General features: G+C 39.2%; 1 protein-coding gene across 4 annotated transcripts in view; it reads left to right on the forward strand.

The window, feature by feature from the left end:
- NEBL (nebulette) overlaps positions 1-25,296 on the forward strand; it is a 376,575-nt gene that overhangs the window by 206,658 nt on the left and 144,621 nt on the right. For 2 of the 4 annotated variants that reach the window (XM_044928163.2, XM_025264433.3), the window contains exons 1-2: positions 1,005-2,120; positions 6,412-6,565. The exons of the other annotated variants lie outside the window; for them this stretch is intronic. The gene's annotated coding sequence lies outside the window, so the exon portion shown is untranslated. Of the gene's footprint in view, positions 1-1,004; positions 2,121-6,411; positions 6,566-25,296 lie in introns of those variants that run through there. 4 annotated transcript variants of the gene reach the window in all.

Genomic DNA, 25,296 nt, shown 5'->3' on the forward strand with positions numbered 1-25,296 from the left:
TGACCTTTTTTCCTGTAAGTTTGGTGCAGGTTTTTGTTTCTTCTTTTTTTTTTTTTTAGGTAACACATATAAGTGAGATCATATAGTATTTGTCAATAAGTCTATTGGACTTATTTCACTGAGCATAATCCCTTCTAGGTCCATCAATATTGTTGAAAATGGTAGGATTTTCTCCTTTTTTATGATTGAATAATATATTTCTTTGTGTGTGTGTGTGTGTGTGTGCGTGCATACATACTTACGTACATCTTGAAATTTCTTTATCTATTTATCCATTGGTGGGTACTTAGGTTGTTTCCATGTCTTGGCTATTGTGAATAATGCTGCAATGAATATGAGAATGCAGATATCTTTTTGAGTTAGTGTTTTTGTTTCCTTTGGATACATTCCCAGAAGTGGATTTGTTGGATAATATGGTAGTTCTATTTTTATTTTTTGAGGAACTGCTATGCTGTTTTTCATAGTGGCTGTACCAATTTACAATCCCACCAACAGTGCACAAGAAGTGAGGGATTTACTGTTGGAGAAAAGAAGCTGTTAAATATTCTGAGGTCTAGTGAGTTTATTATTCATTTATGAGGGTACAACTTCATGAACTTTTGCTGTGACCTCCCAGGCTTTCCATATTACTCAAGGATCTTTTTTTCTGTAAGAAACATGGGCTAATCTGAAAGGTGGTATTTTGACTAGTCCAGTTTTCTGCATTATTTTCAGATAAACCCAAACCACTGAAATATATTGGCCAAATCCAGACAGATGTTTTTGAACGTGGCCTAGATTGTGTCTGTTTTGGGAGGAAGAAGGTCAGATAGAGACACCAGAGTCTTCTCCTGATGCTGGGATGGAGTGGATTTATCCTGAAAATCACAAGGGATATGAGATTTGAGCTCTGGGTTTAAAATAGGTTGATGTAGGTATGTTAACTAAGTCAGGGTATTCGTAATCTTTATTTTTCCATTTGCTTCATTTCCTTACTTGTATTTGGTTTATCTTAGAATATTGTCCAGATCTTTCTGAACTGCCTTTAATCCCTTTTGGACTAAGGAAAGTATAAAGACATAATACAGTGGATTTAATGACAACTCCTAGGTGTTTTGGATAATATGTTATGGATGAGTGGGCATTTTTGATTGCTTGTTACTGTGTTAGTGTTATGAAAATTTTTTTCAGACATTCTCATATTCATTTGTCAAAGGCTTGAAATCATTTGGAAATGCCTACTTAGTCTGTGTGTGTTACCAAGGTGTGGGATGAAATACAACTGTAAATTTGAAATTGTGTGTAATGAAAAGGGTGAGAGCAGGTTTAGCCTTAACTTCTTTCTTTTGGAGTCTATAATGCCAACATATTGAATCTGGGAGATATATTAAATGCTGCAATTTAAAATTCTTCCACTATATTTCTCTCTTAGTATAGCTGCAGAAAGAATAAGAAGAGAAGCAAGATTTCACAATTTATGGAGTGGTTGGAATGAAAAAAAGAACTAGTTCCCCAAATAAAAAAGTTTTCCCATGAAATTCCAGAAGATGTCTGATTGCCTACCCCACCTCCCCAGTTCTAGAGTATAAAGTCAGGAATGGCAGAAATGTCTTAGTACATTTTCACATTTTCTTTACTTAGTGATATTTAGAAAAACGTTCTTAAATGACAACTTATAAACATGAATTGAGGAATTCCTGTGACTTCAAACATTAAAAAAAGTCTTTCCTCTGTTGTCCTTGTAGTTCTGGCATAATTGTAAAGGCAGTTTCTAATTCACGTGGTTACCACCTTCAAGTTTATCAGCAGTGCATTCAGGAAATCTGCAGCAGGATAGTAAGGCAGAATCACCCCCAGACATCTAAGGGACTCAGTCCAGCCTGGAGAAGAGTATTGATGTGCTTTTCTGTTTACACACTAATATAAACTGCATTTTCAATTAGCTGAGACAGTCTGGGGATAAATTGTGAAATAAAATGATGAAGTTCAACCCCTAGAGACTGTGACAATCTTAGTGCTGTAGATAAAATCAAGATGTTTATTTTCTAATTTATTTCAGGTGGTGGAGAAATATTGTATGAAGGGGAAGGAAAAAAAGGACCCAGATGACAAATCTTGTATTTTACAGAGTGACTAAAATGGTAAGTATACCATTATGTGATTTGTCAAGATTTGTGCCTTGACTCACAGAAGAAATATTCAAGTATGTGTGTGTTGTGTGTTGTGTGTGTGTGCACATGAGTGCATGTATAAGTGCACCTATGTATGTTGGCTTCAGTGGGAATCTTTAGAACTCCCTTTCCTTAAATCACTGGCCCATAGACAATAGAATTTTCACCTGTTCTATATTTAGTCCCTTACCTGTAGCATCTATCATTATGGTTATCTGTCCTGTTTCCCAAATACCCCTTTTATTACTATTTTCACATTTAGCATACCCAGAAATGCTTACTTGCTTTACAAGAAAAGTTCAGGTTGAAGCCCTTCTTTTTTTTTTTTAGCATTATAGGAAAGAGTCTGTCTGTAATTTGATATTGAAATGTAATTGTTTTTAGTTTTTTTTTTGAGATAGCTACATAATTTTTCATTGACTTCTTAGAATGCAAAATAAATTATATGCCCATTAATAAGCTCACATGGATACTGCTGATTTAGTTCCCTAAGATTTTGTGAGTTGGCTTCAAAAATATTAGATTATTGGAGATAAACATGGCCTAATAATTGAATAGCAGTGTCTATGGACTATTAAAAGATTTGATTCAAAGGTACACTGAGTATAAAGGGTGAGCATGAGGGTAGAGTTGATTGTCTGGGGATCTGGTCTCTGTTTGTAATTTAAATAAATCACTTTGACAGAGACTGACTATGGCCATGTTCAAGCTGCTGATGGTGTGAAATTGAGTTGTATGGTGGACAGAAGACAAGCAGTCAAGAGAAATCCCCAAAGGCAAAATTTGTTATGTAATTGGGTCAACTCATGCATGAGAAATGCATGCTAATTGTAAACCGGTAGCAAAATTATAGTGTATGAGGCAATTAGGCCTTATATGAACCTGAACAACTGATATAGAATTTTTCTTTCTTTTTTATATTGAGCAAACATAAAATGGGATTTTTTTTAAAGGCTAGAAAGGTAAATACCATACTGTGTTGAATAGATTGTTACTCTTATTGCTCATACAAGAAGCATAACTGTTTTGTAACTAATGAAAACTTGATGAAATCTTCTGATTTTAAATAGTGGAATCCTCAGATTTTGAGTAGTGAAATCTAGTACACCAGGTAGTTTGAAAGAAGAATCCAGTGGTATTTTTGTTGTAACTCCTAACTGGGCTGATTAACATAGATGATTAGTGATGAGGTCAGTGGTTTGGATTTAAGCCCTTGAAATCTAGTATTTTCTCAGAGTGAATCTGTGTGTTACTTTAATGATCCATGCTTTATCTTCAGCTTATCTCAACCAGTAACTCCCATGAATTCCTGAGTAACGGTAGGTCAGCAGCTTTGTCTTTAAAGCGAAGATTGAGTATGTAGAAAGCAATACTGCAATAACATATATTTTCCTTATAATACCTACCACATGTAGGAATGGTTTATTTGTTTCAATACACTTTGACATACCCAGTCTAATTGGATCCTCTGAACATCCTCTCCTTAGGGAAAGTATTTCTATGAGGAATACTTATACTTTCATGAGAAAAATGTATGGAAAATTATGTCTTGGTTCTTTCTCATCTAAATCCGTGGTTTCCCATACACCTGGTTTTGTTTTATTTTTCCACCTAGGGCAGAACTTCAAAGGTTAATCTCTTCTTTTTATCCTCAATTTTTTACCCACAGTCACTTAAAAAAACAAATACATCCCAGACCAGTAATTACTTGTGCATGGCAAGTACATGAGTTTTCCTTGTAAAATGGCATTGTCTAAAGAGGAAGTTTGGGAGAGGCCCCCATAATAAAAGAATTAACACATATTACTTCTTTTTGGAAACAAAGATTAAGGACTCAGCAAACAATTTCTGAAGATCTTTCTTTTGTGAAACCCCTTCCCCCCAACATTCCTCTCTCTTCAATCCTGCTGTGTTCAGGCCTTATCCTAAGTTATTACAGAGGTCTCCTAACTGGCTTTATCTCCTTTCAGGCTCTTGCGGTCCTTCCGTTGTATCTTAAACACTGTCGCCAGATGACTCTTTCTAAAATACCTCTTTCATCATGACCCTAATTATGACCCACTAAAGAACTTTCCCTGGACCTCCACTTTCAGTAGGATAAAGTCTAATCTTCTAAACTCCTTAATTTCTGACTCTAAGGACCCTCCACAGTCTGTTCCTAAATTATTTTTCACCTTATCTTTCGCTGTCCTTCAACACTATTCTTCCATTTCTTTTAGGCCTGGCTCCTTACTCTGTTCTGGGCTTTGCACGAGCCTTTCCTCTGATTTGGAACAGTTTCACACCGTTCACCACATTTCCACCCCTTGTTCTCAGACATACTTTCAGACCCCAAAGAACAGTGGTTTTTTTCTTTTAATTGGAGGATAATTGCTTTACAATGTTGTGTTAGTTTCTGCTGAACAACAAAGTGAATCATCTGTGTGTATACCTCTATCCCCTCCCTCCCAAGCCTCCCTCCCGCTACCCCGCTTTCCCACCTTCTCTAGGGCAACACGGGGCACCGGGCTGAGCTCCACGTATGTTATACAGCAGCTTCCCTCTAGCTATCTAGAGATCTCATCTCGGAGTCACAACTGCTTTGACGATAGCCCTGTCACCTGTACCACCGAACTCACACATTGCATTCTACTTTTGGGCTTTAATTAACATTTCATGTGATATGTGTCTTACCTCTCTAACTTTGTGAAGATGAAGATTATCCATGACTTTCTTAATTTATGTGTTGTGTCTCCAAGATGGTGCTTTGCATGTTACCTTTCTTGTCACTTTCTTTTTCTTGAAACCTCTCTTTGAAAGAGAGTTCTTAGCTTTTAAGATTGCTTTGAGTCTGTTTTTTTTTTTTTTCCTTTTGTGCTGCTTGATAAACACTTATTTTTTACTTTCTCCTGTTTTTACTTCAATATTCAGTGATTTATGTAGTTTTATCCAAAGATTATAGTAGTATTCTCTAGGTAAAGCAGGACCATTTGGTTTCTAATGTGGCATTGAAGAATCTTATTATATTAGAAATGCAAGGACTTTCTCTGTTTTAAAAGGCTGTAGTCAAGGAGCTCTTTTTGATGAGTAAGTACCTGAAAAAAATAGGACTTGCAGTAGTCTCTTTGGGCCTCCATAACAAAATATATTATAGGCTGTGTGGCTTAAATGGCAGACATTTATTTACTCAGTTCTAGAGGCTGGAAGTTTCAGGTCGAACTTTGTCTGGGTTGGGTTCTGGTGAGAGCTCTCCCTGGCTTGCTGAAGGAACCTTTCTTGCAGTGGCCTTTCCTCGGTGCACGTACATGAGAGAAAGAGACTTCTGGTGTATTTTCCTCTTCTTGTAAGGATACCAGTTGAATTGCATCAGGGCCCCACCGATATGACCTCATAAGTAGCGTCAGTCGTGTCCAATTCTTTGTGACCCTATGGACAGTAGCCCGCCAGGCTCTTCTGTCGCTGGGATTCTCCAGGCATGAATACTGGAGCGAGTTGCTATGCCCTCCTCCAGGGAATCTTCCCACCCAGGGAGGGAACCCATGTCTCTTATGTCTCCTGCATTGGCAGGTGGGTTCTTTACCACTAGAGCCTCCTGGAAAGCCTCATTTAACCTTAATTATTCTCTTAAAGGCCCCCATCTTAAATAGGCATATTGATGATTAGGGCTTTAAGATATGAGTTGGGGGAGGGGCACGATTCATAATGGGCATAATGAAAAATGATCTACATAAAATCACAGAGTAATTTTGAGGTAGGTCATATACATTTTAGATATGTTTAGATATGCAAGCTTCTACCATAAACCTCTGTCTTTAGTGGAGGTAGATGATACTGCCCGTTGCTATTCTAGGAAAACTTGTACATTCAGTTTTTAGGTTTTTTCCTATTTTGAAATGGAACAATCTTAACTTAAAAAAAATTCCTTCTAGGTCCTATTTCTAATCCTTAATTGGGGCCTTTCAAGCCTCTTTTCATTTGTGATTTTAAGCCATAGTCATTTATGGAAACAAAGATAAATCATAGTAGTAGTTATATTTTTAAGTTTTCTAGGCCTCAGTTGAATTACATAGCTCAAAATATGGATTTCACATGTCCTGTGCTGGCAGTTTGACCTGGGTGGGTGTGAAGAAAAAGGAGGCCAGAGGTGTGACAATAGAGAAGAAATATTCCATGCCACAGGGAAAATCTAATAAAGATTGGCTTTTTTTTTTTAAATAAAAGTCTCAATTTCCAGTGCATTATACAGATTTAAAACTTAAAAAGTATCTGCATTTTCTTCCAGATTTTCTTATACCTCTTGGGACATATCTACAGTGAGCACATCCTGATTACTGAGGAAAACCCAGACATCTTACCAGATACATTTGTGAAATCCCCAGATGTGACTGTCATTAATAATTATGCCACATAATTATCATTTCAATGGATTTTTGGAGGTAGGTTTAAAACCTGTTGTATTTTTCAGTTAATAAGTGTAATAGTCAAATGTCATTTTAACTTATTAGGAGGTCATGAGTCAAGGGAAACATTATACAGAGATTTAATTTAAACTCATTGGTAACCTAAGCCAAGTTTAGACAATTAAAGAAAATTGCATGATTGGAAGTTAGAACCAATGATTTTTTTTCAAGTATATGCAGATACATTCTCTAATTTGCATTTTATTTTTTCCTAGAAGAATTATTTCATGAAAATTACTTTTATTTTTTGCTTATGCTTCCTACCATAGCTTTCTTTTCTTTTACTGCTGTCAGAGTGGCTGTGTAGGCTTTTCTTCTTCTGTACAGAATCCTGTGCAATGATGCTCGTAGAAGGATTGCTTGTAAAAGGACCTATTGCTTTTGGAACATACCCCCAGGCTTTTCCAAAGACAAGAAGCAAGAAGTTATAATCATTTTTTTGTGTTTGCCCATATTTATGATTTAGTTTTCCTCTTGTGGCTATATTAACTGTAACAAGGCCAACTTTTAATTTGTTTGAATTAAGGCTTTTGATCATTTCACTTTTAGAATTATGAAAGAGTTGGAATTTGCCTGTGTTTTGTAAACTGTGAAAAAGGATACAGATTTAGAAGGAAGAATAAAAGAAAAAACTTAAAATATCATTCTGTTCTTAGCACTTGTTATTTTTGATAGGATTTATTTCCCCCCCAAAAGTGATTTAGATATTTACTTTTGATCTGTAATTGTTATAGGTCTTTTGAGGGCAAGCAGCATTTCCTGTTCATGTTTGAATCCTCCAGAACACAATACCTTGGTTATAAAGAATAAGATAGAAGTAGAAGCTACCTTCACTGTTCCCTTAGCTGTATATGTGTTTGTTAAACATTAAACATTTGCTGTGGACATCATATTGCACCAGGCCCCGTAGCTTGCAGAAAAAACGAGAAACTACTTTTTGCATGCATTTATGTTCCATGCTAGAATGTGTGAAGTATGGGAAACGCTTTCATGGAGAAGGAGAGCCTTAATGCAATGTAAAGTCCTAAATGAGGGAGAAGATGAGCAACAGGAGAAAGGAATGAATATAAGGTTACAAACACCCAGAATCTACTTGTGAGGGTGCAGAAAGAGACACTATCGCTGAAATATAGATTGTTGAAACAGTAGTATTGTATTTTCAAACGTGCAGATTTCAAATGTGTATCTATAGATCCCTTCACCCTCCAGATTCTACAAAGGAAACCACTTTTCAAACAGTTGCTGACTTAACAGACATTTTGAGTGTTTACTCTTACTATCTGCCAGGTACTTTGCTAGGAGGTGGGAATATATGAGGAATAAAACAGATATGACCCTTGACCTCATGGAGTTTGTCAGTCCTCCTATAAAAGGTGAGCACATGTTTGCAGCACAGTGATAAAGTATCCGATAGTGTGTTAATATCAGAGGGCTAACTAACCAGGTTTTGGAGGTAAAGGAATTGAACCCTTACCATCACTGTTTGAAAATAGTTTTTGGAGAATTTTATGGAATCGTTTTCTTGAACAGTGGTTCATACAGGTCATTTGTATAGTAGGCGCTGTCAGTCTTGTTTTTAAGTTTTCCTGTCTCCTGTGTTTGTCTTCCCTATCCCCTGTTTGGCTGTCAGTATGGGCTTCTAGAAAATATCATTCAAAATTAATCAAACCATAGTATTATATATAAAATATAAAAAAATGCTCATTTATAGAAGAGTATTGATCAGCTTATTAATTTCAGGATGGCTTAAGAGATCAACACATAAATATTTGCATACATTTGAAAGTTCAGGTATATGTTCTCTCTGTTTTGGTTTTCAGTGCTTAAGAAGTTGAAGGCTTTGTGTGTGTGTGTGTGTGTGTGTATGTGTGTGAATGAATATTTATTTATTTGTTCATTTATCATTTTTCTGACCATCAAAGTTTATTTTATTTTTAATTCAATTTATTTAAACAAAAACAGTCCAAGAATACTTTGGAATATTTTTAAATAAAAAATACTATTTCCAAATATGAAGTCAAAATACTGTAATTAGAAGGTGTCACACTTCCGAGTGTAACAGACACTTATTAGATAATAAAAAATAGGGGAAATATGCTTGTTATGAACAAGCAATTGAACAACAATATTATGAACAATCAATATTGTAATGAACAATCTCTATTCATTAAAAATAGAATCCATATTCATTAGAATTCATTAATTATTTTAATTTTTATTGCAAAATGTAACTGTTATACATTGTATCATGTTAGAGGTTATAAATGTAGTTTGCCATAGATTGGTAAGTAAACACCAGAGGATGGTTTTCATCTGCTGGTTGAAGGTAAAACTATAGCCGTTTTTTTTTTCATCTCTTTCCTACTCCCAACCTCTGTAGCTATAGTTTTGATTTAAAAAATCTTCACACTCAAGTCCAAAATATTGAGAAAACATTTTGATTTTAAAAACATACATGGATCTGAAAGACCCATATCTACACGTGTAATGTGTCAGTTAGCACACATATGTAGAGGGCACGTATGGGTGTGATAGAGAGCTACCGAGAGGAATGGCTAAACATCGGCTGATGCTGTTTGGTTTCCACCTTTGGTGTTCTTGGCCCAGTCTGTGCTGACAACGAACCTCTGGGATGTCCCCTCAGTGCTGTGGGGTCTTTTCCTGCCAAATATTGTTCTCTTGCAAGATTAAATAGCTGAATCAGTGTGGCCTGAATCTTGATCCTGCTGAGAATATTAAGACTCCTGCAGGTTGTAATACAGATTAGCTGGTGAGAGCTCTGTTGGAAAAATAAAGTGAGTTTCTCTAAATGAATTTAACAGCTGCTGTGAACCTTTTTGTGTCTTCCAGCATGAATGTGTATCCTGGCAGTTAACCATTTATTTCCCTCATTTTCTCCCAAAGTTGCTCCAATCTACCCCTGGGCATTTACTGTAAATGTTTTCATAACTTTATTTCACATTTATGTTTCAGCAGCTAAGGCATTTGATGTGTTAAATTGCTAAGTACTGTGAAGGGTAGGTCATTATTTATTAAGAAGGAAAACCATTTTTTATACTTATAAAAATCATGTAATGTCACTTATGTAATTAGATGAGCCACACCACTGAGCTATTTAGAGTAAACTGACTAACCTATTGCATTCTGATCATAGGTTTTATGTTACCGGTCAGAAAACTATGAGGTATTTAGTACAAGGCAGGACAGATGGCTAAAATTATTTGCACTGCTTCCAACCTCTATTCCATGACTATTTCTGCTTCTAGGCCTGCTGCTGCTGCTGCTAAGTCGCTTCAGTCGTGTCCGACTCTGTGCGACCCTGTAGATGGCAGCCCACCAGGCTCCTGCGTCCATGGGATTCTCCAGGCAAGAGTACTGGAGTGGGTTGCCATTTCCTTCTCTGATGCATGAAAGTGAAAAGTCAAAATGAAGTTGCTCAGTCGTGTCTGACTCTTAGCAACCCCACTGACTGCACCCTACCAGGCTCCTGCGTCCATGGGATTCTCCAGGCAAGAGTACTGGAGTGGGTTTCCATTGCCTTCTCCAGCTTCTAGGCCTAGATGATGATAAACTTTGAAGTGTCTAAATTCTATAAAGATTATGGTGTGTGCATGTGTGCATGCTAAGTTGCTTCAGTCATGTCTGATTCTTTGCAACCCCATGGACTGTAGCCTGCCAGGCTCCCCTTTTCATGGAACTCTCCAGGCAAGAATACTAAAGTGGGTTGCCATTTCCTCCCCTAGGGGATCTTCCCAACTGATTGAACCCATGTCTTTTACATCTCCTGCGTTAGCAGGAGGGTTCTTTACATGGTGCTTTCCCTTAAATGAAATATATTAAAAAGTCAACACTAACAATGCTAACTCTAACGCACAGAACATACAGATAACCTGAAAATGATGAGTGGTTTGTTAGATTTTTCTGATCGCAGACTTCTGGATAACTTCATCAAACTCTTCTGTTTTTTGGGGGGCCCTCACCTCACTTATGTTTATGAAGCATGTGCTCTGTCTGCCTATGAGACAGTCCTTCCATCTGCTTCCTGCATTACTACCCATTTGTCTCCTGACACCTCCTGTGTGTGCATGTGTGTGTGTGTGATTTCTCAGTACAAATGTCTGTGACTATGATTTGTAAATGCCAAAGCATAACACAGCTGTAAGACACTTAACCTGGTGAGTGCTGTGTTTACTTTTAAAGATTGCTCCTTAGATCATCACTGCAATTATTACAGTAACATCTTTGAAATTAAATAGCTAGTTATTATTTTATAATTTGCCACCATAAGCACACCAGAAACTAACTGGGGGTAAAAAAATGTCCTGAGAGGCGCTTCACTGGCAGTCCAGTGGTTGAATTGAAACTTCCACTGTGGGGACCATGGGTTCAGTTCCTGGTTGGGGAACTAAGATCCCTCATGCCCTGTGACACAGCCTAAAAGAAAAAAAAATGTCCAGAGAGAAGGCACAAGAGGGGAGCAGTATCAGTTTGGCAGCTTTTAGCCTGTCTTCACAAAAGAGCCAATACTTTGCAGTTACTTCAGATGAGGGTGTCAGAGTACCACCTGGCCTTGAGTTTGTGTTTTCTAAATACTTTGAAAGTTAACTTGCAGCTAGACCACACCGTCAGGAAAATAACTGAGGCTTGAACCAAGGTCTCTTGACCTCTAGTCTATTTTGCCCTTTACTTTGGATGCAGGACTCTGAGTTACATTGGTGAGCATGGTTGAAATTTGCAGTCATTTAGAAATAGATTTTTGAAGTGCATTTTAAAAAGGACTGCTAATTATTAAACTGTAATTCCTCTAAAATATCATCAGTAGCTCAAATAAAATCCATCAGTTCAAATTCACAAAATATTAATGTGTTATCTTTAGTATGGAGAAGGCAATGGCACCCCACTCCAGTACTCTTGCCTGGAAAATCCCACAGGCGGAGGAACCTGGTAGGCTGCAGTCCATGGGGTTGCTATGAGTCGGACACGACTGAGCGACTTCACTTTCACTTTTCACTTTAATGCATTGGAGAAGGAAATGGCAACCCACTCCAGTGTTCTTGCCTGGAGAATCCCAGGGACGGGGGAGCCTGGTGGGCTGCCGTCTATGGGGTCACACAGAGTTGGACACGACTGAAGTGACTTAGCAGTAGCAGCAGTAGTATCCTTAGTAAGTACCGTCAGAATTTCCATGCCTAGGACCCAGATTCCAGTCTCCCGAGTATTAAGTTGACACCCACTTTTAAATTGTAAAGTCTATTACACAAGAAAACTGTCTATGGAAACTTATGTACAGTTTAAATAATTACTATAATAAAATGGGCATCCATGTACCTAGTACCCCAGCTTATGGAAGAGAGCGTTTTGGAACCCTTTGAAGGCCCCTTTGTTCCCTTAGGTTTATGCTCATCTCCCCTGACTAGCTACCAGCGACACAAGGGCCACCACATCTTGAAAACACAGATTTTTCACATCAAAATGATGAGAAGATGGTATGAAAGCACAATTCCTGTACATGGGAGCAGAGTACAGGTTTTAGAGAAAAACCTGATTGGCTTTTTGCACCATTAAAGCACACGCAGTCTGCAGGTTTATTCTTACTCAGCTGTTCAGAACTCACGTATGAGAGTGTCAGTCACTGTGACACTGTGCACCCCTGCACCCCTCTTTGTATGTAGATGATGCCTCCTCCCTGAACCCAGGACGGACGTGGGGACAAATGCTCATGAAGGGCTCACTTGGTGCCAGGCACAGTCTTCCATACTTGTTATTGCATTTGTTTTTTGCAATAATCCCTGGAAATAACTGTCATTATCATGTCACGGATGAAACAAGCCCAGAGAGCATAAATAAATTTTCTAAATGCATACAACCAGTAAAGAACATGGTGGAGATTTGATTCCAGGGTTTATTTTGTGTGTGTGTGTGTGTGACTTCAAAAATACAAAATTTTCCCTCTACAACAGAATTTTGAGTTTGTTGATTATGTGTTCGATCTGGAGAGCAGATGTAAAAGATGTGAGCTATTTTTAATCACACCATGTGGCTTTCGGGACCTTAGTTCTTTGACCAGGGATTGAACCTGGGCCCCAGCAGTGAAAGCGCCAAGTCTTTACCTCTGGACTGCCAGGGAATTCCCAGGAGCTTCTTTTTGTTAATTCAGCAGCTAACTCATCCTTAAATGGCATTTTGGAGGCCACGTGTTGATATTAGGACCACATATAGAAGTTCCAACTTTGTTAGCACTGGAAACAGCTTTATCACCAGAGTGGCATCTCCCATTCAAACATTTCTTTCTCTGCTGGGGTACAGGAAGCCTATGCATTATCCCAGACAGCGTGAGCGTGGTATCATTCATGTGATACTTGATTAAGACCTCTTCTGTTTCAGGATGTGCCTACCTTTCTTGTTCTCCCTACCTCTGAAGGTGCCTGACACTGTGCTGTAAGCTGGGAACACACTATCTAAGCATGGATCCCTCCAGCCCAGATCATACAACACAGCCAGGTCGGCATGTTGGGAAAGAGAGGAGGTTTTGGGGTTTGAGTATTATAGAGTCAGGTACCCAGCCCTAGTGGGATATGGTGGTGGTCAGAGGTGGTCACAGAAGAAGCTGGAATGAGGTGCGTTTGAAAGAATGCATAAAGATAGAGACAAGCAAGGGAGAGATGATAGTGAGTGGTGAGTGGTGAAAACTACCCCTATAAAGGACCAAGTATACAAGGAGTCAAGAATGAAATTGCATGGTGAGGAACTGCAAACACTCATTTTATGCTGATGATTTGGGGGAGTAACTAAAAGATATTTTTTAGTAAGGAAGTGGCACTAGACTTTGGAGTCATTATTTGTCCGAATGTTGGCAATGCTGCATCTAATCCTGTTGTCAACCTGGACCTTTTGTGTGTGTTTTGTCACCAGAGGATCCTGAAGTCCGTTACGTCTGGTAGTTAGGCCTGGGGTGATATATTTGTAGTATTTGTAGGGCTTGGCTTTTGCAGGACAAAAAAAATTTGATTTCTTGTATCTCTGTATTTTTAAGCTATGCCAATTAAAAAAGAAAAAGAACGTAAGCAGTTTTGTGGCATGGATTTAGAACTGAATGACAAACATTGAGCACAGGTGTCTGTATGGTATGTAAATAGGGCGGCGGTGTGTTCACGCCCCAACTGTGATACAAGCCTGGATGGCTAGTCTCAGACACAATGTCAGGTTGGCAGGTCTGAAAGTGTAAACCCATAATAAATATGTATGCCTTTAGCATTGCCTGCAGATGCTACATTAGTTCCATACAAATAGGGTGCGAAAATTTGTTTCTAAAATGTCTGCAATTGGGGTGGACTTATTATGATTTAATAAAGGTTAAGTTTAAGCTTTGTTTGCTTTGTTTCTAAAAGCTAGATGACAAACCAGAGTGCACTCACTTTGGCTAAAAACTTAATTGCCTCTTGCTCATTGATTAGGCCAGAACTCATAGATATCAATCAGCACAGATGACTGTGTTGTACACATAGATGGTCCAAGAGATGACCTGGGGTTCCTGTTGTCCTCAAGACACTGTCCGGAAGTAATCTTTTCTGGGAGATTATTAAGGATATCTGTCTGAGATTGTTCACCGTTGGCTCCTCCAGTCAGAACGCAAAGGAACAAAATCCTTGTAGTTGAATAGTTTTGAATGACTTAGCTTTTATGTGTGTAAAAAATGGAAGACTTGATCCTAGTTAAAAGCAAAGGAAGAAGGAAGTTAGTTTTGAACTGTAGCAAGATATGTGGATAAGAAACAAGAAATAACTTCCTATGATATGTGGTTTGTATGATAAAGTCTTAAGGCTCTTTCAGCTTTTAAAATGACCTATTTCAGCAGAGCATTATATCTCAATCATTATGCTTCTTTTCTCGTACATCTCAAATGGAGATGATAGCACTTGAGCCTGATGGAAGCCTGATGGAAAAGCCCTTGTATGATGCAGAAGAAAGGCACTGTTAAATAAAAATGTGAAACCAGGCTCGTGGGGAGGGGTACATGGAGGGGTGGTTGGCTTTCCTTTTTTGTTTTTTTTTTTATAATTTTATTAAAATGTCATTGAGAAACCCAGGGAAAGCAGTGTAGTCTGGCTTGGGAGAGTCAGAGGGAGATGTGTGTGTAGAGGAGGGGACCCTGGGCATACATCACTGGGCTTCTCTGCACTTGCCAGATGCTCTCTGAAATCCCTCCAGATCACACATTGAAAACCAAGTGGCGGTGATTATCCCTGAGGATCCCAAAATGTTATATTTTGAAATGGGGATTAATACTGGGCAAAACATTCTCTGTTTTATGAAAGATCCCATTTTCTTCTTCCTTATGGTTTTGTTCTGTTAAGAGGAATATTTGAAATGAACTGATGTTTCTGGCCCTGAAAAAGACGCAACTTAACCTTATTCAAAAGGTGGGAGTCTGTTGAACAATATTGGATGACAAGGTCATTTTGAAGGACAGAATAGTCAATAATTAGAACAGACAGAAATTAAACAATAATGAACAGTAATCCTAAAGAAGATTAAAACACGGAAAACACTGCATTATTTATTTGGATTCAGTGCGAGCGTGCCAAGGGAGAGGCAGCTGGCTTTCTGCTTTTTGGAATGTTTGTAGACTAGAGGCGAAGCTGTCAATCAAATTTAAGCTCTCACTTGATTCTTGCTCTCAGGTCAGATCTAACTGTAAAGTGAGGTGGGGAACAGACACGGTTAACGGTGTGACTCAGGCCAGGAAAGACATGAGCCATAGAGACAAGCTGACCTGGGCTTGGATTCTTCCTATGTGTATTTCCTTATCACTACCTGCTATTTCCTAGGCTCTGTCCTCAGCAGAACTTTGGGCCTTACGAGCTGGTTTCAGAGGCAGAAAAGACTGGGGTTCGAATGACAGCATCTCCTTTGATCACCTCTTTTTCTCTAGCAAATACAGTCATAAAGTGTCTGCTTCATTTATTTCACTGTATCTAAGTTTCCACATCTGTAAAGTGGAAATTAAAAAATACTTTCACTTGCACGATTATTATGAGCATTAAATATTAGCTCTTATAATTAAAACACTTGGCATAGTGCTCGGTGACTGATAGTTTTGTTATTATTGTGAAATAAACTGAAAATTGAGAAAAGATTTTGGCATGAAAATGTTTAAAGAGTCATTTCATTTTGTTTTTGTGGAAACAGTATCTCCAGTCTTCAAATTTGTTACCATGTATAACCACTTTTTATTTTGTTTGGACATCCTCAAAATATTATTTTGGTTATGGTCACTCATAGTTTTGTATAAAACGTCTTCATTAAACAACATGGCAGAATTTTCCTGGGAACTAATGTCTATTGTAGAATTTTCATGGATGACTGTAGAAGTTGGTACTTTCAGTGGCAGTGTGCATACTGATTTAATGATTCTCATGTATTGAGGTGAAAAAAAAGATCTTCTCATTAATGCAGCTCGGCACAGCACATGTTATAAGTTCACAAATGAATTGTTCCTCAGTTTAGACTCAGAAATCTAAAATTTTTAGACAAATCCCTAGTGATGTTTGTCTTCCTCACAAGCATTATGATGAACCTCAGGGTTATTTAAATGCCTGCTTTTAAAAAGGATAGAGGAGGTGGGTGGAGGATGGAGAAAACCCGTATTTCTGCTGGAATTCTGTATTTTAACTTAAAAGGGTTGAAACTAACACTTCAGTCCTGTTTCTGCTTCATCAGAAGGCACAGATTCCAAATTAGGTATTTGATCTGCAGGAGGAGATCTATCAATGTGCGTGGCTTTGTCCAGGTGATATGGATATTTTAAGGCAGGGTGCTGCGGTGAGCTTGCTCGTGGAGGTGTTGGAGAGGGTGGAGATGGTGGAGGGAGGGCGGCGCCTGCAGTTCTGTTATTTCTGTTCTTCCCCTGCGGTGCTTAGCGACTCCGATAAAGACATGCCAGGAATCATCGGCAGCGTTAGTTAGTATCAGTAGTACTTGTATGCTCACGGTTGATGTTTGTTGTATTGAACAGCCGTGGCAGAGTCAAAATTTCTGTTATTTTTCATCCAGAGATGGATTTGTTTCATGACCTTTGTTATGGATACCCACGTTGTGTATTATACAAAATCCACATCTAAGAGGGGATTGTCGCTCCTTCCTCAGGGCGACTTTTATAGCATTTATCACACTTTGGCGAAGAACTGATTTAGTTTTCTTTCTCCTCAGTCAGCTAGGCTGTGGTTCCTGAGCCCAGGGCATGTGGCCTGTCATATATTTAACCTCAGCACCAGACATTGTGCCTAGTATGTGTTAGCATCCAATAAATGTTTTAATGAATAAATAAAACTGTGTGACACTTTACTTCGCTGATGCACAGCGTGTAAGTTTATTTTTCTACACTCCTTGATCTCCTCTCCTTCCATTTGGCTCCTAGAAGAGATATGTTGCAATGTCTTAAAGATTTACCTATTAAGGAAATGGTAGCTATATTGTATGTGCTATGGTAGCATAGTATATGAATTGGAGTAGATGAACCATTGAAATAGACAATCCTCAGATCTGAGCATAATCAAGTTTATTCCTCCAGTGCAGTGGTGGTGGGGGGCGGGTGTGGTGTTTAAGGGCTCTGCTCCATGGAGTCATTCTGTGATCCAGCCCCCTTCCGGCTAGTGTTTCTGCTCTTGCCTGGACCTTGGACTTCCCCACTATAGATGAGCTACACCTGGCGTGCAGTCAATCACAGAGACGAACCATGGTGGATCATGGAAGGTGTTAGGGGCTTGGTCTGGCAGTTGTGTATTTCACACCCATCTGTATTTCACAGGCCAGAATTCAGTCCTGTGAACTCATTTAACTTCAGGGGGCTGGAAATATGGAGTAGTGGTATGTCAAGGAGAAAGGCAAAAAATGGGTATTAGTGGCTATGGTCGTTTTCAGCCCTACAACCTTTTATCAAAAATCTGTCCTAGTTCAGTTCAGTTCGTATACTCAGTCATGTCTGACTCTTTGCAACCCCATAGACTACAGTACACTAGGCCTCTCTGTCCATAGCCAACTCCCGGACTTTGTGCAAACTCATCTCCATTGAGTCAGTGATGCCAACAACCATCTCATCCTCTGTTGTCCCCTTCTCCTCCCGCCTTCAATCTTTCCCAGCATCAGGGTCTTTTCAAGTGAGTCAGTTCTTTGCATCAGGTGGCCAGTGTATTGGAGTTTCAGCTTCAGCATCGTCCTTTCAATGAATATTCAGGACTGATCTCCTTTAGGATGGACTGGTTGGATCTCCTTGCAGTCCAAGGGACTCTCAAGAGTCTTCTCCAACACCACAGTTCAAAAGCATCAGTTCTTCGGTGCTCAGTTTTCTTCAGAGTCCATCTCTCACATCCATACATGACTACTGGAAAAACCATAGCTTTGACTAGACGGACCTTTGTTGGCAAAGGTCCTAGTAGAGACAGAAAAAGTGTCAAATGCTTTGTGTGTCCTCTCAGGCTCTAAGATGCTCATCATGTTCTCATAGAGCTGAATTTGAGTTTCAGGGAGAATTAAGCACTCTCCATAGAAGAAGTGATACCTTGGCTTGAAAACTCTTTCTCCTGCCTTTGTGACAACCGTGGACCTGTCTCTTAGGTCTGGCTCAGTCATGGATGAGGCTAATGTCCAATCTAAAGTGGATAGTGAGATCTTGCAATAATATGATAAAGAGGATCTAAGAAGTTCAAGTATGAAATGCAGACTTGATATTTTTCAAAGTTAATGAAAAAATAATCTAAACTCAATCTGTGTTTTCCCAAAAGTACAAAAATAAAATGAAATCCATAGTGTATCCAACTGGCCATTTATTGAACCGAGAAGTCCAAAATGGTCCCAAGGAAGTTAATTCCTAGTCACCCATCTCCCCCAGATAAGAATTTTAGCCTGTCCCCATTTGAAATTGGAAGCAGGATGGAGGACAGGAGCCTACTGCCAATGGTGCTGTATCCAGATTTACTAAACTGTGGGGCATAGTGTATTGGAGGGTTACATTTTAAAGTTTACATTTACCTGACACCTCTAAGGATGAATCAGATGTATAAAGTATACAATGTATAATGATATACAGCTAAGCTTTGAGGGTGGTGTTTTGTGAAAATTACTTTTGAGATATCTTCTTTATGAAAGAGTTTCTGAGTCCATTTGGTGACCTTAAAAATTGACAGTTCATTTGAGGTCATGGGTAACAATTTATAAATTTACTCTGAAAGAGAACTTTAGCTTTCAGACCAGGAGAGATGCATGCAAATAGTGAATTATAAGTAACCTAAAGGCTTCAACTAGTTTGTGTAAATTCCTAGTTTACACCTACAAAACGGCAAACACATTGAGAGAATATAGCCTCTTCCAATGGATTGTGCCTTTTTTTTGGTCATTCAAACTTGTGCATGTATTTCATGAAGTGTTAATACAGTTAGTATCTAATGTTCCTAATTTATGCCATTGGGTATTTCATAAATGGGTTTTCTGCATGCAAGCATTTGTACACATTAATATTTATGCAAGTATTCAAATCAATGCAAGGGCATCTGTCTGAGTATGTGATAAAAATATGCATATGCATGAACATTTGCACCAGGGGATAAGGCCCCAAAGTTAGTGATTGCTGAGGTTACAGTTTTCAACTTTTGTCCTTTTAACAAAATTTCCTTGACTGGAAAAGGCATGCACAGAAATAGCACAAGCACGAATATTGACAAATGAAACGGTTTTATTTAATGGTATTTAATAGACGTGTGTAACCAGTCTAAAGACTTGTTAACAATGTGATATTTTAGAGGATAGAATATGTATTTTAGAATATATAGCAGTTTTCACAAAGGGCTTTTATTCTCATACATTGCCAGTACAAAAAACATGCTATGAGCAATGAACTGATATTTGTAAGAAATATTCTATTGCTTTATTATTTATTTCTTTATTTTAGCTTGAAATTGACTCCAAGAAATACTTGGCTCAGTTAGAACAGGGCTTCCTTTACTTTTTTTAAGGGTGCATGTGAGAATGTAAAAGATTAAAGAATGGATGGGGGGTTTGGGTAGAGAGGAAAGGTTCCAATTTCACGTTCAACATGATCATTGTTGATATGCTTGTCCATGTCATCTCAGGTGAGTCTGACTTCTGGAATCTTTCTCACACTGGAAAGCCTGGTGTCTGGGGTTCAGCCTCATCAGGCAAGCTAAGGAGTTTCCCCAAGGAGACCTGGACATTTCTAGGAGACTGCAATGAAGCACAGGGGTTGGCAGACCTTACTGCTTGGTAATCTACTGACCCCCTTCCCTGTATCTGTGCTGATTTAAAGGAAAAATCCCTCTTTGGTCTCTGTATAGTTCTAATTCTGCTCTTTCTCATTATTAGGGTCAACTGGAAAAATGTTTTTCTTGGTTTATAAACTTATTTGTTGGTAAACTTCCAGCTCCCGATGTGAGCAGTTCATGGTAGGACAAGAATAAACAGAGTTGATTCTGAAATATCAGTTTTGTAGTTTAAAGATGTGTGAGAGATTTCTTTCTTTTTTTTTTTTTTTTGCATCTCATTGGCTAGGAATTTAAAAGCTACCAGCTGTTTGGAAGAGATTGAGAATGATGGTGTGTCTTTGTCATGCTTAAGCAAAATCTTCCCAGTGAAATTTTACTTAGCTTATTTTAAGCTGAAATGCCAGGGAATTAATTTTTTTTCTTATGGGAAAGAAAGGATTGAGAGAATTCTGAATGACTTAGATGTGAATTTGAAAGGAATTGCTTTCTCAGAGTTAGACTGTCCTTTCTTGAAACCCAGATAGGTTTTTTTTCCATGATTAACTGGGTGAAGGTGCAGATTTTTGTTTCTGTGCTTCATATGTGGAGTTCAAGGCTATCATTATTCAAATAGCAGAAATGGCTAGTTAAAATGTTCCAGATTTCTAACAGACATATAGTGTTACCTCTTTGAACATTTTCTAGTTAAATCATTCTGGGAAAGTCCTATAGTATAGCATTTGGAGCCTAAATCACATATTCTTCTCTGTGTTGGAGGAGGCTTGGAACCATTTACAAGGAGGATTTTGTCTTCCTTGTGAGTATTTGCTTGGTCAGCCTCTAAGGAGTGGCCATCTATTTAGGCTGAAGACAGGAGTAGCTAGTGTAAAAAGTTTTGCAGTAGGAAGGAGTTTGGTATGTTGCAGGTATGAAGAGAAGGCTAGAGAGAGCAAAGGGGGAAGTGGCATAGGGTTAAGGAAGAGAGTCCAGGCGGGGCCATGATAAAGAGTTGGGACTTAACTGTGACTATAGAGGAAGCTGTTGAAAGTTTGCGTCCCAACTTGATTTACATCTTCAGGAAGATTACCTTGGCTTATGGATGGAAAAAATGGATTGTGTGTGGCCAAGAATGAACACAGGGAATAATTATGGGGCATGGCTAAGATAGAGTAGTTTGGACTAAGCTGGTGACAATAGAAATGAAGTGAAGTGAAGTGAAAGTCACTCATGTCCAACTCTTTGTAACCCCATGGTGTACACAGTCCATGGAATTCTCCAGGCCAGAATACTGGAGTGGGCAGCCTTTCCTTTCTCCAGGGGATCTTTCCAACCCTGGGATCGAACCCAGGTCTCCCTCATTGCAGGTGGATTCTTTCCCAGCTGAGCCACAAGGGAAGCCCAAGAATACTGGAGTAGATAGCTTATCCCTTCTCCAGCGGATCTTCCCGACCCAGGAATCAAACCAGGGTCACCTTCATTGCAGGTGGATTCTTTACCAACTGGGCTGTCAGGGAAGCTGGTGGCAATAGAAATGAAGAAAAGAGGACAGTTTCAAGTTTTACTTTGGAAGTAAGGCTCCTTCAGCCACATACTGAAGATGAGATGTTGAGAATGAAAGAGCAAAGGAAAAAACAAAGATGTCTCCAGAATTGAAGTTCTAACGAATGATTGAATGGTGTGGCCATTTATTAAGTGAGGAAGACTAGGGAAGGAACAAGTGGAAGGCAGAAATTCTATTTGGATATGAGCATCCAAGTGGAGGCAGCCATTAAGCTCTTCTCTCTACATCATGACACTCAGGGGACAGGAAAGGAAGGAGGTATACATTTGAGAGAGTCATCAAACCTTGGATGGTACATATGGTATTTCAAACCTTGGAAAATGGCTGAGGTCACCCAGAAGGAAAGTGTAGAGATGAGAAGAGGAGCCAGAACCAAGCACCAAGCTCTTTACCCTTTAGAAGTCTGGTAGGAGAGGGAGAACAAGGCAAGATGGGTCTCATGAGATGACAGAAAATTAGGTAAGTGAGAAACAGAAGCCAGGAGGAGAGAGTTTTTTTAAAAAGTCAGAGGTCAACTGGCAAATCCTGTTAAGATGGCCAAATAAAGGGAGGATGTTGAAATGCTAATTAAATTTGGCACCATCAAGGGAGTTGCTGACCTTGGCAAGGGTAGTTCAGTGGAATGGAGGTGATGAATTGGAAACAGTGAATAGAGGCCAGTTGTTCGAGAAGTTTTGCGGGGAGGGGCTGGTGGTGGAGGTAAATTTAAGGTGAAAAGATTTGTGTTGTATGTATCACTTTTGTTTTTGTTTGTTTTTTGCCTGTGTGTCTGTGCCAAGTTGCTTCAGTCATGTCCGATTCTTTGTGACCACATGGACTGCAACCTGCCGGGCTCCTCTGCCCATGGGAATTCTCCAGGCAAGAATACTGGGGTGGGTTGCCTTGCCCACCTCCAGGGGATCTTCCCAACCCAGGGATTGGACCTGCATCTCCTGCGGCTCCTGCATTGTGGGTGGATTCTTTACCACTGAGCCCGCCGGGAAGCCCTTTTGAGCCTGTGGGAACTACCAAGCTTTGCTAACAGCAAAGTATATTGCTTACATATTGAAAGGATGATAATTTGGATATGTAGAGTTTAAACCATGTTGTTAAATTAATTTCAGTTGATTTTTAAAAATTTTCTTTTAAAAAGTAGTTGTTAGAAAAATTAAAGTAAGACTCACATCATGTTTCTATTGGGTGCCACTGTTTTGGGGCTGTGCCTGTAAGAAAGGCTTATATCTTAGGTGTATGCTTGGTCATGCCTAAGAGCAGTTCATATCTCACCACAGCTCAAGAAATGTGGCCTCAGAGGGTTGATGCTACTTGCTTACGGTCTCAGGGCTGCAGAACTGGGATTTGAACCCTGGCTCTCTGGCTGCCTGCAGGCTGTGCCCTGGACTGTGCGTCACATGGAAGTCATTTTGTGCATTCTTTCTCTTGAGTTATTTCATGTTTAGACTAGCAAAGGATATTTACATGGACACTTAAAGGACAGAATTCGGTTTTGAACTTAAGCAGTTGAAATTATGAGTCTCCGGGTATGGTTTTAATGTACTGTTAACTGACTTTGTTTTGATTGAACTGAGGATACACAGTTTACAGTGAGGCCTCTCCCTGGCCTTGAACTCAAGGACTAACAGTCAGCTCTTTCATGTTTCTTGTTTACTACTAATGATGGCCACTGTTTGCTCTGTGCACTCGATCTGCTCTCACCAGGTGCTGGCGTGCCCTTAGTCCATTCCCCCACATTTGATGATGCACTCCTTTTGTCCTGAAAATTGTTAAGCTTTCATTAGGGATCCTCATGAAGAAAAGAGTTATTTATTTTTTATAGGACTAATTTAAAGTTAATATACATTTAAAATTATGATCTACTACAGTGATCTATGGGCATCTGAAGGTCAGTGCATCTCAGACTGAGCTCATTATCCATTCCTCCTCTTCTTTTTCATTCCCTGCCTTGTTTAATGTCATTGTTGCACATCTAGACACTGAAGTCAGAAACCTCAGTCATCTTCAACTCCGCCGATTCTCTTCCATCACCCCGGGTGAGTCATCCTCAATCATGGTGAAGTGATTCTCCACGTCTTTCCTGTCTCTCTCATCTCTTCTTTCAACCCACTGCCACTGCCAAGTTCAGATCTTCAACATCTTTAACTTTTCTTCCTGCTCCCATTCACTCACAATTGTTTACGTATTTATCTTCCCCAAAAGGGCCTCTGTCTCTTTTATCTTTGGGTTTTTAGGTCTTAGCTGAGAGCCTGTGCTGTTGCAGGAATGTTCACAGGTTGTGATTCTCTCTTCCTGTGCATCCTTCTCTCCCTCCCTCCTGAGTGCTGTTAGCAAAGCTTACTCAGTGTAACTCCCAGCTGAATGTACAGTCAACAGCGCTGTAGCAAGCCCTTCCTGAATGTAAGATCTCATGCTGTACCCACATTCCCACTTGGCTCATGGGGATCCAACGAAAATCTCTCCCTGGCCACTCCAGCTAACGAGGGACAGATTGCTTTCTTGAAGCCTGAGTAATGTGTCTCTAGGGAATGGAACTGGCTAGAAATCCCTAGAATATGATATCTGATACTCCATAACCTTGGGACAAACTGTGGATGATTTCCATGTAGGTATATAGGCAGAGCATTTGGCTGACTGTTTATGAGCCAAAGCTTGCAATAGAAAACTAAAGCAAAAGTAAAAGGAGACTCTTAAGGAAGTAGAATTCCATATAATCAAATCACAAGTTTAAGTCCTCTGAAAAATTAGTCAAATTTCATAAGGACAGCAAAAGAATGCTCTTAATATAAACAATGCCTGGAGTTCCGTGTTACCAAATTACTTCAGCATCTACTTTGGGTCTTTCTCCAAAAGGGGTATAATTTCAGAAATGAGTCTGCATCCCTTCTGCCCCTGGTGAAAAAAGAGCAGTTGTTTTTGTCTATAATGTAGCAGCAAGATGAGAGTAGCCACTCGGGCAGGTTTCTGTGCATCTGATGTAGAGATATTGGTATTTGTATATGGCCTATAGGATTTCATAAGAAGTATAATAGTTTAGCTAAACAATGTGTTCTTTTTCTGCTCTTTCTCAATTTTCTGGTGGCAGGTCTCAGAAAGGTGGGTCCCTATGTTATAAATACCCGTTTTTACCCAGGTGTGAGTGATCACACCTGCCAACTGAATAGGCAGTACTGCCTACTGATCACAGACAGCCTACTGAATAAGAGTATTCTAAGAACTTTGGAACAATAATTAGATGTTTAGCCAGAGAGAAAGAAGAAACTGCCCAAACTAGGGTCAGTTAGAGGAAACTCTGTCAAGATTCTTTGACATGAGTCAGCAGTCAATATGGTAACCCCCAGCTCAAAATTGTACGCCCTTGATAGCTTCTGTTCTAGCTTCTTTAAAAAAATTTTTTTTTTGTTATTGTCCTCCCTGGAATTATAGTAATGGTGTTAAAGTTAGTTAGCAAACATCTACTTTTCTAAATGTGAGAGTTAAGGACTTGTCAGTAATATATGTAATAATTAGTATGAATCAGGTTGCTTTCTTCACAATAAAGTTGGTGAGTGAGGTCAACCACTATGAAAAGAGGGAGGTGCGTTTGGTGGAGAGAGGTACCTGCTTAGGAGGCTGGAGGCTTTGGGAGAGGGGACAGAGTAGAACTGGTCAGTATAGAGGAAGTGCAGTGTTGGGCGGCTCTGCCCTGAGGACAGGAAAACCTCTGGGGTTCTGGATTGTAAGAGGGGAAGGGTAAACGATTGCTTTTTCAAAATGTTCCCAGGAGCCATCCTAATGCTGACACAGATGGTACATCCATACGATGGAGTATTCTGTAGCCATTAAAGAAATGAGGTAGAAAATTTATGGTTAAAAAGAAAGTGAAGAACAGACTGTGTAGTATGCTTCCATTTCTGTAT

Source organism: Bubalus bubalis, chromosome 14 (assembly GCF_019923935.1).
Source record: "Bubalus bubalis isolate 160015118507 breed Murrah chromosome 14, NDDB_SH_1, whole genome shotgun sequence".
Taxonomy (NCBI): Eukaryota; Metazoa; Chordata; class Mammalia; order Artiodactyla; family Bovidae; genus Bubalus; species Bubalus bubalis.